Below are 5,801 nucleotides of genomic sequence, written 5' to 3' on the forward strand. Positions count from 1 at the left end.
AAATAGAAAGTAGATATTCCTAGTTAGACAACATCGAGTGACTAAGAGGGAAAATGAAGAAGTTGAAGATGGAGGAAACCACGCTGAATTTCCAGATTTTTTCGACATTCTTTCCTCGGTTTCTTTTTCTCTCAAGAGGTTCCACTCTTTCTCTATATTGATTTCTCGATCGAATCCTTACGATCTGCCATCTCCCACGATGGAATCTGAACTTTATTGGAGCCCACCAATTTTGGGTGATTAAATTTTATGTCTTCTATGTTTCCAATACTACGTACACTTTCATGTGCTTTCATGTGCTTTCTATTTTCAAGAATTTCCTATTCAACAATGATACACTACAAAATTAAGGGAATGGAAAACCAATCCTCTAGATACCTCATCTTTAACTAAATGGTTAAAAGATGAGGTATGTAAAAGTACGATTTATGTAAGGTAGTATGACAATTAGGTGAAAGTACCCTTCTCCAAAGAGAAAGCTGGAGCTGTAAGGTAGTGTGACTTTTCTTTATTCATAGAATACATCATCAAATGCATGACTTGCCAAATGCAAATATTATTCCTCAAGTCAAAACCCCCTTGAAGGGTTAGAAATCTAGAACCCTTTAACATCAATATGGGTTCTTTGTTTGATCAAGAATTAGCTTTACAAAGAGAGGGTTTCGAGGCATTATTGAACTCTAACATCCATTTGCGAACTAGAGGCAATCAGAAATGGCAGCTTCGATTGCTTCAATGTCTTAGATAGCTTGTGCCAAGTGATTGTGAAAGAAGCATATTTGTTTCTTGTAGTGGAAGATCAAGTCAAGACCCTTGGAGACCAGCTCAAACTTATGGGTTCTTTCCTCGGAGATGCAGAGAGAGCAGAGGGTCAAGAACATATTGCAATGGAGGAATTGGTTATCCAAATTAGGGATTTAACCTATGAAGCTGAGGACATCATTGAGAAATACTTGGTGGATGGATGGATGTGTAAATATACCCAGCAAGGAAAATTTATCCGAAGAGTCAAAAGCAGATTGGAAACAAGACTTCACTTTCCTCTTCTTGTTGAGCCCACAACCAAAGCAATAACAAATGAGGTGAGATGCATGATAGAACCCCCTTAGATTCCCATTCAAATTTGACATTTCAACTTAAGTAACAAATTTCCAAGATCATTCTTCGAATATCAAAATTACAATTCAATATACTATCTCCCAATAGAGGAAAGACTAAATGATGACACGCTTAACCCCAAAAATAGTCATGAGCACTCCTAATTTAATTTGAAATGTTTAAGGCTGCATAATGATGAAGATACCAAAACACATCGGAATAGCTCATTATGTCGCGGAAGATAATCAAGATAGATTGAGGTTCACCATTTTGGCCTTGCAAGTGAATCAAATTTATGAATCCATCGGATAAACAACTTATGGAAATTTTAGTATTTTACTAGGAAAAAAAAGTATCCTTAAGCTAATATTTCTAACACTTATCAAGCTTGAATAAATTATAAACGTACGAACCTCACATAACCTGTTAACCATTCTCAAAAATTACTATTAAGGAAAATAATCATGCCAGCACGACAGCACCTCACTGAAGAGTTCTAAGAAGCAAAAATAATTTTAGAATACCATTCTTAATCTTTTTTTTTGGTGAATAAAAATTCATTACCAAAGGAAGAAGAAAAGAAAGAAAAGGAGGCCCGAAGGGGGAAAGAAAGACAAGAACAGCCAACAGTGTGATACAAAACTTTTGGGATTCGCCATGCAATTGGAATCTGTGGATGATGAAGAAGAGACACGGAGGTTTTCACTCTTATGTAAGCTATTGATACATCTATGATTTAGTATTGTTTCTTACTATCTTTTAGTGACTTTGCAGTGAGGATCATTGAAATTGACCTCTAATGGAACAGGAGGGGTTTGCGTCTCTTAGTTCATTTGGTTTGCCTAATACTTTTGGCTTCATGATTGAAGATAGAAAGGGCTGGATGCATAGATTCATCGTGGTATGTTTTTGTTTTCATCCCCTCAACAAAAATTGTAACATTTGCTGATAAGGTGCTCAAGATGATGTGAAGGACACACTCTATGAACTTTGCCACATAGTGAAAGGAGTAGGCCAGACCTTGTTCAATTGATCTTATAGTATAGCTACCATCTTTGGGCAACCGACGGTTTGATAATCGACTTCATTATCATTCAATTTATTGCTCATCAAAATTGATTTGGCAAATAGTCCTATAAATCGGTAGATTGAAATAATTGAATGGCTATGATTGTTGTTCCCACCTAGGAGATTACCCGGATGGACCAATGTAGTGTTTCAGGCTGATCCTAGATTCTTGATTAGTGTAGCTACTTTCCATGTCTCCTTGATTGTATGGTGATACTACAGATTTGATTTCCTTTCCCTGCTATTTCAGACACTCGAAGTTTGACAGATCTTTTAACTTCCGTCCTCTAGAGGGTGGGTGGCGACATTGATTGGAACCATTTGCCCCAAATTCTGGTATTTTGAAACCCATTGGTCATGTTTTTATATTTTGTTATTGTAGTTACTCTGCGTGATGGTAGTCTTTCATCTATTTAAATGTTTCTTTAACTGCTTATTTGTAGTATGAAGACGAAGATCATGATAAAGTTGTGATTGCATCGGATAGTGATCTTGCGGCGGTTGTGGACCATGCAAGGTAGGCTGGTTTGAAGGTATGGTGGCTCCTATCCCCTTTCTTTGTGTATAAAAATGAATGTAGTCATATCTTGTAGGGTCATCTAGTGTTGAGGTTTTCTATATAAGCATGCTATTACAAAATTTATTTTGTATAAGCTGACACGATCCCTTTGCTTCTTTTTTGTTCTAATACTTTGATCTAAGGGAACTCTCTAGCATTGACTTGCTCTAGTATCCACACCTCCAATGTCAAAATTGGTGTAGTTGAGTTGTCCTAGTGATGATGTCTAATGTTACGATTTGTTATAAATTTTTTGTCACACACTCGACACTCGATTGACAATTTTAAAACGAGTTTGAGGTTGCATCTAGATTATTTAGGGTCGGATGGTTGAGGCGTGGTGGTTGGAAGGTTTGGATTATGCACACAGAGATGCATGGCTTACGCATCACGATCTTGTTGCGGCGGGGCTGCGATCGTTCTTGGACTTGGTGTATTAGCATAATTGCGAGAGATACAACTCTGAGTAATCTAAGATATTCGGTATTAAGAAGAATGTATTAAGAAGAATAGCCAGGAGCACACAAAGATGTTTGGAAAAGCGGCTAATGGTACGAGAAGGGATGCATGTTCTATATTCACAAGGCATGCATCTATGTTCGAGGGCACCAAATATGACTTGTGCGGTTTCTCAAAATTCACCAGGAGGGGAAATAGAATAGAACAGAAAGAAGATAATGCCAAATTTGGATTGGCTCGGGCAAATGTTCGGGGGCCTGGTGTTATAAAATCATCAAAGTGGGTCATTATCTCTTCTTGTCAATTGCTTAAGTTTACTTCTTCTGTTTTTTAAAAATTGAAGAATAATTTTACTTGTTTTACACATGTATGGTAGACAATATTGAGTCGGCCATATTTCGATTTGCCAATTAATTGAATTGGAAGAAGAAAATTTGGCACTAATTGAGATTTTATGAGCCACTGCCATAATGTGAATTAATGCATTGAGTGGTAGAGATATGCCTATAAATTTGAAAGATCATGGATTTACCATTCTTCAAAAAGGGTTTGAATTCATGGTGATTGGTAGAAGAGAACAAAAAAATTATTTATATAATTTCTCCTCTTGTTGTAACTATAATGAGTGATTTTGTGTTGTCGACAATAATGAGATGTATGCCCCAAGCAATGGCAAAAGGGTTCGAGGCGGTAGAGATGTAGTTGGATAATGTCAAACTTTGAACTTGGTTGAAACAGGGAATACCAAAGAGGTGGCCTTGGGACTTATTTGATCTCCTTTTCCGAGAAGAGAAAAGATACACCAAAAAGCAGATTATACACTATAAAACCAAGCCCAACAAACCCAGAAAAGAAAAGGAACCATAGAAGTTCACAGAATCATCAGAAACAAAACAAACACACCCAAATCATTAGTGCATAGAGAAAGGAATCTAATATAGAAAAGCAATCCAAATTGATAGAAGCCAAAAGACCACCCAAAGGCAAGATGGGTCAAAGAATCATAGCAACACAACTCAATAGAACTCATCTAGCTGCTACATCCAACAAGACATCACCAAAGGAAAGGGGAAATAAAAGAGCACTAAAAGAACCAACTTAATAAAGTCTAGAACTGAAGCTACATCATACATACTATTTCAAAGCGTAGTCGGAGAAGTCGGATAAAAGGTGCGAGTTGGATAAATTAAGAAAAGGAGAAAATAAAACTCACAGTCACCACACCACTTTGCTGAATTTGGCCTCTTCATTTGTGAAAAAATGTGACCCGCGATCAATAAATCTAAAATAGATATCACAAACATTCTCCAAATTAAAAGAATCGAGAGAGAGAGAGAGAGAGAGAGAAAGGTAACCTGTATTAGGGTTTTAAGCATCTAGAAGATGACTCCCAATCAAAAAGATGAACAAGAGAAAGCTGTGAGATAAAAAGGATAAGGGCGAGACAGATGAGAGGGAATTCGTAACTTAGAGAGATTGAGGCAAGAGAGATTAAAGAGTAGATATGAGAGGATCGGTGAGAGATTGAGGGCAAGAGAGATTAAAGAGTAGATATGATAGAATCGGTGAGAGATTGAGGCGAGAGGGATTAGTGAGAGATTGAGGCCGAGAGAGACGGAACACTGATTCGTATGTGGTGAGAGGGAGAGACATTCATGAATAATTGATTTGTATGTGGGAACTGCCAAAAAAAAAAACAAAGCGGGAAAACTAATACGATGGATCGAGTAATTACCCGTGCCATTTATAAACTTAATACGATGGCCCAGTTATTCCGTTGTTTTAAGAAAAATGTACATGACTTTTTACCATGGAATTATTTTACCGTCTTAAGCAATAAATTATTATTGTCGTGAATGCTACTTTTAACCATGGAATTTAATTTCAATGGTAATAATATAAATATTCACCACAGTACCACGAATTCCGTCACTACGAAATTTGTAACCACGAAAATATAAAAGTGTCAGGAAAGATGGGACATGTAACCATGGAATTATATTTTTGTTGTAAATAACACTTATTAGGATGGAAAAAAAATTCCACAGTAAAAATTCTGTCGTAAATGACCCATTTTCTTGTAGTGTCCTAACCTTTTGCATGAGAATTAATCAATATAGTTGAACTCATCATTTAACTATCTTTCCTTTTAATGATGAAGAGGTTTTATGTTATCTTTGGCCACACTTTTTTATGAGATATCCCTCTTTAACTCTACAGCCTTGAACATGGTTGAAGCACTTATAAGCGATGTGCATTGCTGTCCCGTCCATTCATAGTTAATCAAAGCGAAAGAACAAGATCAGAAGTCAACTCTATTTGTCTTCTTTCTCTCAACATTATTAATACGTCCCCTCACCATTATCTCTCAAGGTTTATCTTCTTTAGCTCCTTAAAGTATTTATTTTAAGCCAAATGAACAACTAAACAAGTTATCGATCTATGTTGTATTACTGTTGGGAAACCAGTACAAACTAGGATTTCGATTCCCACTACGAAAGCCTAGGAGTACATTAGTAATTACCCCTTCACTTAGTGCAAAGGTTTTACACTATATATAGATATATTGTGAAAAACCTTGACACATTGTTGAGATTTTTCATCTTCTCCTCTACCA

Source organism: Telopea speciosissima, chromosome 10, assembly GCF_018873765.1.
Source record: "Telopea speciosissima isolate NSW1024214 ecotype Mountain lineage chromosome 10, Tspe_v1, whole genome shotgun sequence".
In the NCBI taxonomy this organism is placed as follows: Eukaryota; Viridiplantae; Streptophyta; class Magnoliopsida; order Proteales; family Proteaceae; genus Telopea; species Telopea speciosissima.